Source organism: Mesoplodon mirus (genome assembly GCF_964341445.2).
Source record: "Mesoplodon mirus genome assembly, chromosome: 2".
NCBI classification, from domain to species: Eukaryota; Metazoa; Chordata; class Mammalia; order Artiodactyla; family Ziphiidae; genus Mesoplodon; species Mesoplodon mirus.
Genome location: NC_138977.1, coordinates 89,502,362 through 89,516,380, shown reverse-complemented (window position 1 = coordinate 89,516,380; position 14,019 = coordinate 89,502,362). Strand labels below are relative to the sequence as shown.

At 36.1% G+C, this 14,019-nt stretch overlaps 1 protein-coding gene across 4 annotated transcripts in view; it reads left to right on the top strand.

Annotated features, from left to right (window-relative positions):
- Positions 1–14,019, top strand: part of FRYL (FRY like transcription coactivator) — a 248,447-nt gene that overhangs the window by 22,872 nt on the left and 211,556 nt on the right. The window lies entirely within an intron of this gene.

Sequence of the window (14,019 nt, the reverse complement as noted above, 5' to 3'; positions counted from 1 at the left end):
TTGTTGAGTTTTAAGAGTTCTTTGTATTTTTTTTTAAACAACTCTGTATTAGGCATGTGTTTTGCAAATATCAATATTTTCTTCCAGTCTGTAGCTTGTCTTCTTATTCTCTTGATACTGTCTTTTGCAGAGCAGAAGTTTTTAATTTTAATGAAGTCCAGCTTATCAATATCCTTATTAGTTCTATCATGGATTGTGCTTATGGTGTTGTATCTAAAACATCATTGCCATACGCAAGGTCATCTATGTTTGTACTAGTGTTATCTATTAAGAGTTTTATAGTTTTGCATTTTACATTTAGGTTTATGATACCTTTTAAGGTAATTTTTGTAAAGGGCCTGGTGCTTTCTATTTTGGAATGTTATTAATTACTGGTTCAATTTCTTTAATAGATACAGGCCTAGTTAGATTGTCTGTTTCTTCTTGTGTGAGTTTTTGAAGTTTTCTTTGCATGTCTTTCAAATAATTGGTCCATTTCATCTAGGTTATCAAATTGGTGGACATAGAGTTGTTCATAGTATTTCTTCATTCTTTTCAATGTTCATGGGATCTGTTGTGATGTCTGTTTTTATATCTGATATTAGTAATTTGTGTCTTTTCTCTTTTTTTCCTTAGTTAGCCTGGCAAGAGGTCTATGGATTTTACTGATTTTTCTCTATTAATTTTATGTTTTCCATTTCATTGATTTCTGACCTAATTATTATTATTTCTTTTCTTCTCTTTACTTTGCATTTAGTTGCTCTTTCTAGTTTTTTAAAATGGAAACTTAGTTTATTGATTTTCAGATCTCCTTTTCTAATATATGCATTCAGTGCTATAAATTCCCCTCTAAGGATTTTTTTTTTTGCTGTATCCCACAAATTTTGGTAATTGTTTTCATTTTCATTCAGTCAAAATATTTAAAAAAATTTTCTTCAGATTTCTTCTTTGACCCATGTGTTATTTAGAAGCGCTGTTTAATCTCCATGTGTTTTGAGATTTTTCTATCTTTCTGTCATTGATTTCTAGCTTAATTTCATTGTGGTCTGAGAGTAGATGCTGTGTGATTTCTGTTCTTTTAAATTTTTTGGTGAATGTTCTATGTGAGCTTGAAAAGAATGTGTATTCTGCTGTTGCTGAAGTAGTCTGTAGAGGTCAATTATAACTAGTTGATTGATGGTGTTGTTGAGTTCGACTATGTCCTTATTGATTTTCTGACCGCTATCCAGTCCATTTCTTATAGAGGGGTGTTGAAGTCCCCAACTATAATAGTGGATTCATCTATTTCTCCTTGTATTTATTTCTATCAGTTTTTGCTTCACGTACTTTGTTCTCTTGTTTGGTAGATACATGTTGAGGATTGTTATGTCTTCTTGGAGAACTGACCTCTTTATCATTCTCTAATGCCCCTCTTTTTTTTTTTTTTTTTTTTTCGGTACACGGGCCTCTCACTGTTGTGGCCTCTCCCGTTGCGGAGCACAGGCTCCGGATGCGCAGGCTCAGCGGCCATGGCTCATGGGCCTAGCTGCTCCACGGCATGTGGGATCTTCCCGGACTGGGGCACGAACCCGTGTCCCCTGCATCGGCAGGCAGACTCTCAACCACTGCGCCACCAGGGAAGCCCTCTAATGCCCCTCTTTATCCCTCATAAATTTCTTTCCTTTTGAGTCTGCTCTGTATGAAATGAGAATGGCTACTCTGTCTTTCCTTTTATTAGTGTTAGCACGGTATATCTTTTTCCATCCATTTACTTTTAATCTTTGTGTCTGTTTATTTAAAGTGGGTTTCTGGTGGGTCTTGGTTTTTGATCCACTTTGACAGTCTCTGTCTTTTAACTGATTCATTTAGACCAGTGATGTTCAAAGTGATTATTGATACAATTGGATTAATTTCTATCATATTTGTTTTCTGTTTGTTGCCCTTGTTCTTTGTTTCTTTTCTTCTTTTTTTTTCCTTCCAGTCTTTTTCTGCCTTTTATGGTTTTGAGTATTTCATCTAATTCTGTTCTGTCTCCTTTGTTAGCATATCAATTATACTTCTTTTTAAACTGTTTTTAGTCATTGTCCTGTAGTTTCCAATATATATTTACAACTAATTCAAGTCCACTTTCGAATAATACTATACTGCTTCATGAGTAGAGTGAGTGCCTTATAGTAAAATAATTCTAATTCTTCCCTCCCTTCCCTTATATCAGTGCTGTCCTTCATTTCACTTATAGGCATACATAATTGAATTCATTGTTGCTATTATTATTTTGAACAAATTGTTGTCTATTAGATCAATTAAGACTAAAAATTGTAAAAGTTTGTATTTTACATTCTCTATTCTTTCTTCGATGCTCTTCCTTTTTTTATGTAGATCTAATTTTCTGACCCATATCATTTTCCTTCTCTCTAAAGAACTTTTTTTAACATATTTTGCAAGGCAGGTCTATTGGCAACGAATTCTCTCAACTTTTGTTTGAGAAAGTCTTTATTCTCTTTCACTTTGGAAGGATAACTTTGCAGGGTACAGAATGCTTGGTTTGTTTGTTTGTTTCTATCAACATTTGAAATATTTCACTCCTCTCTCTTCTTGCTTGCATGAGGTGGGTGTAATTCTTATCTTTGTTCCTCTACAGGTAAGGTTTATTTTTTTTCTTCTCTGGCCTCTTCCAGGATTTTTAAATTTATCTTTGATTTTGAACAGGATATCCTGGGTATGTGCTTTTGCTTGTTTGTTTTGCATTTATCCTGCTTGTTATTTTCCGACCTTCCTGGATCTGTGGTTTTGGTATCTGATATTAGTTTGGGGAAATTCTCAGTCATTATTGTTTCAAATATTCTTTTTCTTTCTTTCTTTCTTCTTTCTTTCTTTCTTTCTTTCTTTCTTCCTTCCTTCCTTCCTTCCTTCCTTTCTTTCTTTCTTTCTTCTCCTATTCTTATTACATGTATGTTAGATCTTTTGTAGTTGTCCCACAGTTCTTGGATATTCTATTTTTTTTTTCAGTCTTTTTTCTCTTTGCTCTTCAGTGTTCTCTTTTCAGGTTTCTGTTGATATAGCCTCAAGCTCAGATATTCTTTCTTTAGCCCATCAATGGCTCTCTTTATTTCAGTTACAGTGTTTTGGATCACTACTGTTTCTTTTTGACTCTTAGAATTTCCTTCTCTCTGCTTACATTGCCCATCTTTTCTTGCATGCTTTCTTTCTACTTTATCCATTAGATACCATATTAATCATGGTTGTTTTGAATTCCCAGTCTGGTAACTCCAACATCCTACCATATCTGAGTTTGGTTATGATGCTTGCTCTGTCTCTTCAAACTGTTTTTGTTTTGTTTTTTCCTTTTAGCATGCCTTGTAATATTTTCTTGGTAGCTGGACATGGACTTACAGTACCAAGTGTAAGAGACTGATTTAAGTAGGCTGTCAGTAATGTGGTGGTGAGGTGTGTGTTGGGGGGTCAGCCTCCAGACTGTGGATTTCACAAGTGCTTCTCAGTTTTCTTCCCTACCTTAGGTGGCACAGGATGGCCAGAGGGAGCTGGGGTTGGGTATTTCCCTTCTCCTAGCTCAGTTAGGCTCTGGTTAAAGAGTTTCTTAATTTCTCCTGAGGGCAGACTTTGTTAAGAAGAACAGAATGCTTTGGAGTATTTCAAAATATTTTTCCCCTCCCCCTGCCAGAAACTTGAGGGGATTTTTCTTTGATATTCACTGTGAGAACCAGGTGGAGCTCTTGGAGATAAAACTCACAAGTATGGGATTCCCCCTATTATTGGTCCCCTTGGAGTTTTTAACTCTCAGAGTTGTCCACACTAAGCCTCTAGCAGTTTGTCAGTTAAAGTTCAGGTTTTCTTACCCTGGCACTGGTTCCCATGGAAGCTTCTGCTCATGGGTTTCTGTTCCCATAAGTTGTGATTCTCTGCACCTGCCTGTCTCCAGTTTTGGGAGTAGTGGTTTGCCCTATGACCTCACTCCTCTTATGAATCTAAAAAGAGCTGTTGCTTTTTCAGTATGTTTATCTTTTTACTTTTTTAAGACGGAGTGGTGACTTCTAAGTGTCTTTTAATGCCGGAATGAAAACCGGAAGTCTCTCCTCACTTTTTCTATTACCATACAGTTTCCTTTCCTGGAGGCAACCAGTATAATCAGCTTCTTGTGCATCCTTCCAGAACTAGCCTACTATTCTTAAAATTTTTAAGTTAAGATGAAATTATTGGTTTTTGAAGGGATATTCCATTAAAATCTTCTGTTTCTATGGTTATAAACCATTTCTCATTATGCTCTCATGTTTGTATGTTTTTCTATCTCTGAAACATCTTTCCCCTTGTCTGATTTTCTGGATTTGCCGAATTTTAATTAATTTTATTGGAATTTTAAAATAATCAAGTTAGCTTATGCTGCAGTGAAAACAATCCTCAAATTGTTAGTGCTTAACATGCAAAAATTTATTTCTTATTCATGTCAAGTTCATGCCTTTTAGGCAAGTTGTCTTCTGCCTACAGGTTTGGCAATGCACTTCCATATCAGCACCTGCCTCCATAATTACAGAGACAGTGGGACAGAGAGGTACAGAGCCCAGTGCCAACAGTTAAATGCTTCCATTGGAAGTTTATATATCAATTCTACTCACATTTCATTGGCCAACACAAATCACATGACCATGCCTGACTTCAAGAGAGAGAAGGAAAGCCTAGAAGGAGAGGGAAAGTGAGTAATATTGTTAATATCCTCTATATCTTTATTATTATTATCATTTTTTACTGGCTGATTTGTTGTTTTTTGAGAGAAGGAGTCTCCTCAAGTCCCTAAGCCTGGTTGTAGACATTCCTTTGGTAGGCCTGACTACCACTCTATGCCCCCAAGAGAGTGACTATCTTAGAAAAGGAAATGGTTTCACGTCTCACCCCTTTGTTTAGAATTCTGCCAAGATCATTATCCTTGGAATTCAGAACATTTTGATCAATCTTATATCTTCCAATTCTTTTCTTAAGACTGGTGATTTTTTTTTGTATACATGCTATTCTGTGTTGATAAATAGTACAGGCTCCGTCACAGCCTGGCATGAGATTTTATTCTGTCTTATCCTGCTCTTAAAGGATAGTCAGGGTCTGTTGAAGGTTTCAGTTAGTATTTAGCCCAGTGAATTTGATGGAGGGAGGGATTGAGCATTATCTTCTGGGGTGCACCTCGGTGGAGTAGACTTGTAAGCCCACTCTCGAGCACAGCAATAATGGTTGATGTCAGGGCAGATAACTTCTCCTTTCCCATTGTTCTTACCTTAGCATATCTTTGTGGAAGCTCAAAATTTTAGGGGTGGTACCCTCTTTTTTTTTTTTTTTATTCTGTATGCGGGCCTTTCACTGTGTGGCCTCTCCCGTTGCGGAGCACAGGCTCCGGACGCGCAGGCTCAGCGACCATGGCTCACGGGCCCAGCCGCTCCGCGGCATGTGGGATCTTCCCGGACCAGGGCACGAACCCGCGTCCCCTGCATTGGCAGGCGGACTCTCAACCACTGCGCCACCAGGGAAGCCCAGCCCTTTTTAATTTCTAATGTTGCTAGAGTTTTCCCTTTTATGTTGATTAAGTTATCTCAGGGGCTATTTGAACAGGGAGCTGACCTTGTCAAATATGTATTCCTAAGTTATCCTCTAAGTATTATTCCTCCTTTTAAGCTAATTGTTTGGATGCAGCTTGATTCAGGTCTTTAACAAGAAGAAAAGAAACAGTTTAAAACCTGTTATTTTCTGGAAACATTAGGTTACATCTCAAAATGTATATAAGGTAGAGTATGCAAATATATTGGATTTATGTACTGAAGACAAGAAGTTTACCTCTTCCTCTGTCATTCTGTTCTACTCTTATCTCCTCTAAAGGCTGTAAAATGGAACCTTATGAAGCAGTTAATATTCATTTTGTTTAATAAAATGTTTGAAAGTCTATAGGTTTATTTTTTTTATAGTGCATATCATGTATTACCTTTGACATCATTTATTTAATCAACAAATGCTTATTGTGTACCTGTGAGCTAGGAGATGGTGCTAGGGATTATAAATGTAAACAAGACAGTCTCTGCCGTTCTGGAGCTTGCTTTTTAGTCATGTAGGCAAAGATTAAACAAATATTGGATGATAAACTCTATGATGAAAAACTAAGTTTGTCTAGAGTGTGATAGGTTTTGGTTATTTCAGATAGCATGGTGAGGAAGGCCTCTTTGTGGGAGCATTTGCAGTCATCTGGGAGCAAAGGAAGGAAGGGAGGGAGCAAGTCATACTCAAGGGAAAGACCTTTCCAGGCAGAGGAGTTAGCAAGCACATAGGCCCTGATGTGGGAATAAGCTTCTTCAACTTGAAGAGTAGCAGGAAAGCTGGTGTAGCTAGAATAGAGGAAAGGAAATGTTAGGGAGACCATGGGATATTTTTCTGCATTTGATGGGAAACCAGTGGAGGATTTTTGAGTGCAAGTGAATAAACTTATGTTCTAAAAAGATCAGTCTGGTGACTGTGTAGAATTAAGGGGTGAGTAGATGCAGCAGCATCAGCTAAGAGGTGACATGAATTGTTTGGGCCACAGATGATGGTGGCTCTGACTAGGTGGTAGCGGTGGATGGGAGAGAAGTGGCCAGACCTAAGGTATACAGTATTTTGAAAGCAGGGTTGACAGACTTGTTGATGGATTAGATTCGAGGGTGTGAGGTAAAGAAAGGAATAAAAGTGACTGCCAGATTTCTGGCCTGAGCATCCAGAAGAACTGTGGTGTTATTTACTGAAGTGAAGTACTGGGAGTAGGCAGAGATTTCGGGAGCTGTATTAAGAGTTGTGTTTGACATCTCGTTAGATGTGCAGACAGGTATTTGAATTTGCAAGGTTAGTGCTCAGTAGAGAGAGGTCTGGGCTAGAGATACCATCTATATGCTAACAAATTCCAGATTCGAATTTAAGACCTTTAGCCTGGATAAGGTCCAGAGGTAAATGTCAGTGGAGAAAAGGGGGCAAGGACTGGCCCTGGGCTCTCCAACATTTTGAGTTGGAGAAGAGGCAGAAGAAAAGCAGCTCTTGAGGAAGAGGAAGAGAACCAGGAGAGTGTGGCATCTTGCCATCCAAGTGAAGAAGGTGTTTCAAAAAGGCGGGAGAGGAATGCTGCCGTGTAGTCAACTAAGATGAGGACTGATTATTGACCTTTGGATTTCATGAGGTGTGGAGGTCATCAGTGACACTGCCCAGCGGCCCTGGGGGTAGAAGAGAGGAGAGAATGAGATGAAGAAGGGCAGCTAGTGAAATACTGAATAGAGACAGTTGTCTGGAGGACTTTTATTGTAAAGGGGAGCAGAGAAACAGGGTAGTCATGATGGGTTTTGTGGTGGAGGAGGGAGGAGGGCTCCCCCCTTTAATTCTCTTTAAGGTGAGTGATCATTATGGTATATTTGTATGCAAATGGACATGATCCCTTAGGAATGGAGGAAAATAGATGGGAGATTTTTGTCACCTTGACATTGATGTTCTTTTTTTTTAGTAAAAGGTGGTTGAGGTTAGGTTGGAAGTTTTCTCTACCCCACCCTCTTTGGGGAGCCTTTGTGATTTTCTTTTGTTTTCCTCTTTTTGGCTTGCTTAGTCTTATTGTGTATCTTGATAGATTTTTATCTTTCACATTTCTGGTAAATGGTGATTATTAGGAAGTTGAACCAATTGTGTATTTAAAAAAACGTGAAAGACATTTAACAGGGAACGTGTTTCCCAAGGCCCATTGTTTACCACAAAAAGGAAACCGCTGACTTCTTGTTATATCAGTAAAGATAAAATTATTTTGTGAATACAGTACTCCTTTTGTGAGTAACATTTTTCATACTGTGATCAAAAGAAATTATTATATGAAAGCAGTAAGCTAATGGGAAATGTAGACTTTTGTTACAAGTGGGAATTTACTTAGTGGGAGCCCTTAACATTTTTTGATTTCTCTTCAGACCATTTAAAATTCTTCTAATGGTGGAGATAATTGTCATTTAAATTATGAAAAAATATAGTTTAACAAATTTAAAAGTTAGGTATCTAGTTCTTCATTTCTTGAAATGTAATAAAAAGTTTTAACTAATTTTAAGGGAGGAAATGTAGCAATACAGTGTGGTGGGAATATTTTTCACTCTGAAGTAGAAGAAGGAAATCCACAGTACTGTAAATATAGCTAATATTATAGTGAGAATATATTCAAGGGGTAAGTAGAACATCCATCACAAACTAGTATCTCCCCTCCCATTGTAAATTCATTGGTAAAATATTCCTCAGGTGAAGTTTGATTTAAAACAACAAAATTCATAGAAGAGGATGTTGTAATAATAGATTTCGGTTTCCTGGAGACTGGCCTTTCTTGAACCCTTGGACTTTTCAGTTGGAATTTTATCCCCTACTTCTGTCCTCCAGTGCCCCCTACCTCCCATACCTGCTTCCAAAAAACAAAACAAACAAACAAACAAACAAAAAATATATATATCTTTGGCAGTAATAAAGTCTCCCAACTTCTGAGTATCTAAGAAGTGTACCTATGGACAAGCATCTCAGAAAAGATAGAGATTATAAGATGTTCGGATTCCAAGCTATGTTGTATTATAGATACAACTTTGTTGCATAAATGTGATTATCAACTTTTTTTTTGTCTACATACAATTTGCACGTAAGGAAATAAATGTATGTGCATATGTATATATTGTCAGATAGTGATAAATTCTATGATGAAAACAAAATGGAAATAGGGCAGTGGCATGGGAGGTCCTCTGAATCTCCTTTTTCTCATTTACCAACTGGGAATAATAATAACTTACCTCTTTAGAGTTGTGTGGACTTAATTTTGTGTGAGATGTACCTGGTTTGATACCTGGTATCATACCAGGTAATTGGGTACATGTTATTCTACTTTCCCTTTCTTTCTGTAATTTGAGTCATTCAAATCTGCAGTTTAGTGCCATATAATACAGTGTGTGTTAAAACCATGAGTTTAAACTAGAGTATGTTTAAACCATGTCCTTCGTGTGGTTTTGAAGTTCTTGCTGAAAAAGCAAATAACACAAACAGACCTTGAAGGGGCCTCATGTTTAGTGAAATAAGCCAGTCATGAAAGGACAAATACTGTATGATTCCACTTAAATAAGGTACCTAGAGTAGTCAAACTCATAGAAACAGAATGCATAATGCTTGTTGCCAGGGCCTGGGAGGAGGGGGCGGAAGAGGAATTATTGTCTAGTAAGTACAGAGTTTCAGTTTTGCAAGATGAAAAGAGTTCTGGAGATGGATGGTGATGGTGTTTGTACAACAATGTGAATGTACTTAGTGCCACTGAGCTGTACACTTAAAAATGGTTAAGATGGTAAATGATCTTATGTGTATTTTACACAGTTTAAAAAAAAGTGAATAATAGAACTACTCTGTTTTGGTAAGGCTTGCCCTCCTTATTTTTGGTAGATGTTAGTGAATTAAGTTGTTTTTTTCTTTCCATTTTAATAAGATATAATTGACATGCAGCACTGTATAAGTTTAGGGTTTACGGCATAATATATCGTGAAGTGATTATAAATCAAGTTGTTCATGACTAAATCTGAAATAGTGGGTTGCTGTTCTTATATCATAAATCTGTGTGAGATTCCCAGAAAGTGAAAACTATTGATTATCAGAAGTTTCCATCATCTTAACTTCCAGAGGTGTCAGATCTTAAACTGTTGCTTTGAGAGCAAAGAGTATAGTACAGTATAGAAAAGACTGTTTTGTTTTGTTTTGCTTTGTCTCGCATGTCAATTTAAAAAATATTTGTTGAGTCCTCATTATGTTGAATGAACAACAGTAACAACATTTGTTGAGTGCTATCTGCTGGCTATCGTTCTAAGTTTATGCTTAATAATACTTATAATACTTCTAACACTTTAGAATCCTTATAAAAGGTCTTACAGTTGAGAAACCCAAGGCTCTGATTTAAAAAGTGATTTTCTACTTTAAAAATGATTTTAGAGGAATTTAATGCATAGAAACAAAGGGAGGGCATTCCAGATGGAAGAAAGATCTGGGCGTAGGAAGGAATGGGACATGTTTGCATAGAGCAGAGTTCAGCCTGACTAGTCTAGATAACATTAGGGAGATGGGCTGACAGTTTATTCTCTTCCATTAAGACCTTGACTCTGAGGCTAAGGAATTTCTGGACTTTATTCTGTAGGCATTGGGACTGTCACTGAATTACTAAGGCAGGGAGTTTTGTGATCAGAGTTGTGCATTTGGAATATGCACTTGGCAGCAATATCTGAGATGCATCAGAGTAGTGAGAGAGGGGAGGTCAGAGACCACTTAGAATTTTTTTGATGGAAGAGTATTTTAGTATTGCAGCAGTTGGGGTTGGCGTGTAAATGACTGACTTGATGAGTTGAGAGATGAGAAAGTAGAGGCCCAAATGTGTAGTAAGAGGAAATAAAAGAGAAGTCTGTGGTGTATGAGCGTAAGTAAGATTTTTTTTTTTCCTTAATGGTCATCTGAATATACAGGTCAGATGTAAGTTTGGCTTTGAAAAGGGAGGATTTGGAGGGTCCAGGAGGACAGGAAGAGGGACTTCAGCAGCCTTGGACTGAACTTGAAGAGTTTACATTGGGCATCTTCTTTCAGTTTAATAGATGAGGGTATCTAGAGAGTACAGGGCTATGGTGGGCCTGGGAACTTGAAGGATAGAAAAGTTTCAACCTCACTAAGAGACAACTCAGTAGGGTCAACCATCAGCCTTTAGAGTGTGAGATAGAATAATAGTAATAGTAGTATACTTCTGTTAGTCTTTTATACGAATAATTTACGTGGAGAAGAATCTCTCTTATACAATATTGATTGTACAATCACCAGTAGTTAGAATGGTTAAAAAATTTTTTTTGAAATGAAGAATAATAGGAAGGATATATACCTTAAATATTTTATAGTTGATAAGTGTATAAATGCTCGTACATCATCAATCTTTTGATGTATAGCTGAGACCTTCTCTTTAGGATATTTTTAAAGTAACTTGCCTTTTTCAACTCGTACAGCTTAATTTTTAGAGACAAAGCATTTTCTTTTTGCACTCATGTTTTTGATATAATATTTAACTAAATTATATAATTATAGTAAATACAACAGGCATAAAAAGATTTTGGAACAAATGTAAGATAATTTGCTCTTGGTAGGCATGCGACTCAATTGTTGGGAGAAAAATGAGATGGTGTACCAGAGAGGACTCCCCATTTCCCCCAAAAAGGAGATTGAAACTTGGGCGTTATGGTTTGTCCATGGTTTTAGGATTGGCAAGAGTCTGGTTTTATCTTGAATCTAATGTTTGTCCTATTATGTAGTGTTGCAAGGTGATAAGGAATAATATGTGAAATACTGGTTAGTGGTGAAGTTATAGACTATATATATTTTTTAATACAGTAGCTTTATTGAGATATAATTCACATACCATGCAAGTCACCAATTTATAGTATACAATTTGAGGTTTTTTATATTGACAGAATTGTGCAACCATCACCACAATTGATTTTAGAATATTTTCATCATCCCCAAAAGAAATCTCATATCCATTAGCTCCCCATCTCCTCCCCCCTGTTCGGAGTCAACCACTAATCTATTTTCTCTCTATACTGTATAGATTTGTCTACTCATATAAATGGAATAATGTAATATGTAGCCTTTTGTGACTGGCTTCTTTCACTTAGCATAATGTGTTTCAGGTTCATCTATGTTGTAGCATGTATCAATATTTTTTATGGCAGAATCCATTGGATGGACATACCACGTTTTATTTATCCATTCATCAGTTGATGACATTTGTATTGTTTCTGCCTTTTGGCTGTTACAAATAATGCTATTATGATGGTTTCTGTAGTGTAGGGGTTATCACAAATAATGCTATTGTACACATATTTTTACATGGATGTTATTTTTTCATTTTTCTTGCTATATAGCTGGGAGAGAATGGTTAGTCATGTTTAACTTTTGAGGAACTGTCAAACTGTTTTCCAAAGTGGCTGTACCATTTTATATTCCTACCAGCAGTGTGTGAGAGGGTTCCAGCCATACACTTGCCAACACTTGTTATTATCTGTCTTTTTGATTATAGCCATCCTAGTGGGTATGTTTATGTTTTTAAAGTGATTTTATTTTTCTGACTATAATAGTAATAAATGCCCTTTGTAGATATTTTGGAAAATATAGAAAAGGATAAAAGAAAAAAATCATTTATTTTTAGATCACTATTTAGAAATAATATTGAGTGGGTTTTTTCTCCATGTTTTAAAGTAATTTTTAAAATATGGCTAAAAGTATATATCATTTTGAGTCCTGCCTTTTTTCGTCGTTTAACAGCATTTCCCCATGTTTTTTGAAGTTGTATTTTAATTTTATCCTATCAGAGAATGTCTCTTTTGTTCTCTTTGGCTTTTGAGTTCTTATTTTTTATTAATTTTTCAAATTTTACAGTTATTTCAGAGGAGCCCAGAGGTGGAGCGGGAATAAATTTTTATGGTTAATCTAACATGTTAACTAGAAATTACTTCTAGGTTAACTGCAGCATAATAGTCTATCTGCTGAATAAACCATAGCTTAGCCAACAATTACCCTATTTCAGACATTTATATTTCTTACAATTTTTCTTTATAAATAATGTAAAAAAATTTGTATGTAAAATTTGGTCTGCATTTTGAGTTCTCAGGAATGAAGTTCCTGGGTCAATCAATAGCTATGGAACGTATTAAAGATTCTTGTTACATACTGACAAATTGCTTTTCAGAATTTATATTTCCTCTAGCAATGTATATGTATTCCTTTCTTACTGTACCTTCACTAGCAATGAGTAAATGGGTAACAATTGAGTTTTAAGGTCACTTGAGCAGGGATTTTTTGAGTTTGTTCACTGATGTTTGTATTGCTGCAAGATAGTAGGCACTGAATATATGTAGAATGCTACCAGTAGGAAAGAAAAGGGTTTCTCTGAAGGACAAGGAAATAATTTGCCATTCAACTTTCCAGGAAAGTAGCCTTGTTACACTGATCATATAACAGCTCATATGTTTATAAAAAAGGGATGAAAGAGTAAAATTAAGCAAAAAAAAAAAAAAGTAAAATTAAGCTTATTTGGGGAACTTGTTTTAAATTTTATATTGTTTGAACATTTACATGTTTCAAAGTCAAAATGACACTTTGAAAAGGCTTAACTTCCATCCCTGTTTCCTTACTGTAACCCTGCTTTTTTTATACCAATTTCTTATGTATCTTTACAGTGCTTTTTAATAAAAATTAACAAATAAGAATAGATATTCCTACTTCCCTCTTTCCCTCCCCTTTTTAAAAACACAGAATGTAACAATATATATATACATATACTTTGCTTTTCTGTACCTTGCTTATTTAGCATATTCTCGTGATGTTTGTATAGAAGTACACAGAGTGCTTCCTTATTTATTTTTACAGCTGCACCGTATTCCTTCTAATGGATGTATCATAGGTGATTTTACCAGTCCTTTTAAGTTGTTTTCAGTGTGTTTCACTTTTACAAATAATCCCACAATAATCTTGCTGCACACTTTATTTTGTGAATGTGTAATTATATCTGTAGGAGAATGTCCCAGAAGGAGAGTTGTTGGGTCAAAAAATAAATGCATTCTTGGTTTTGTAGATATTGACACTTCCACCAGCAATGGAGAGCGCTCATTTCTTGGGGTTCCTCGGTGTACCTTTTGAAAAACGATAGTCCTAGGGTCATTACCTCAAATCCCATAATATATGTATCCTCAAGTACTATAGAAGAACTCATGATGATGACCCTTGTGTCATCAAGAAACAGGTAATTATGTTTAGATGGTGAGGAAATTTGTAATATACTTGAGAAAGATATTATAGGTGGTGAAAAAAATTTAAATTAGAACCTTTAAAGACAAATTCTGGGAATTCCGTGGTGGTTCAGTGGTTAAGACTTGGCGCTTTCACTACCGTGGCCAGGGTTCGATCCCCGGTTGGAGAAATAAGATCCCACAAGCCATGCTTCGAGGCCAAAAAAAAAAAAAAAGACAAATTGGC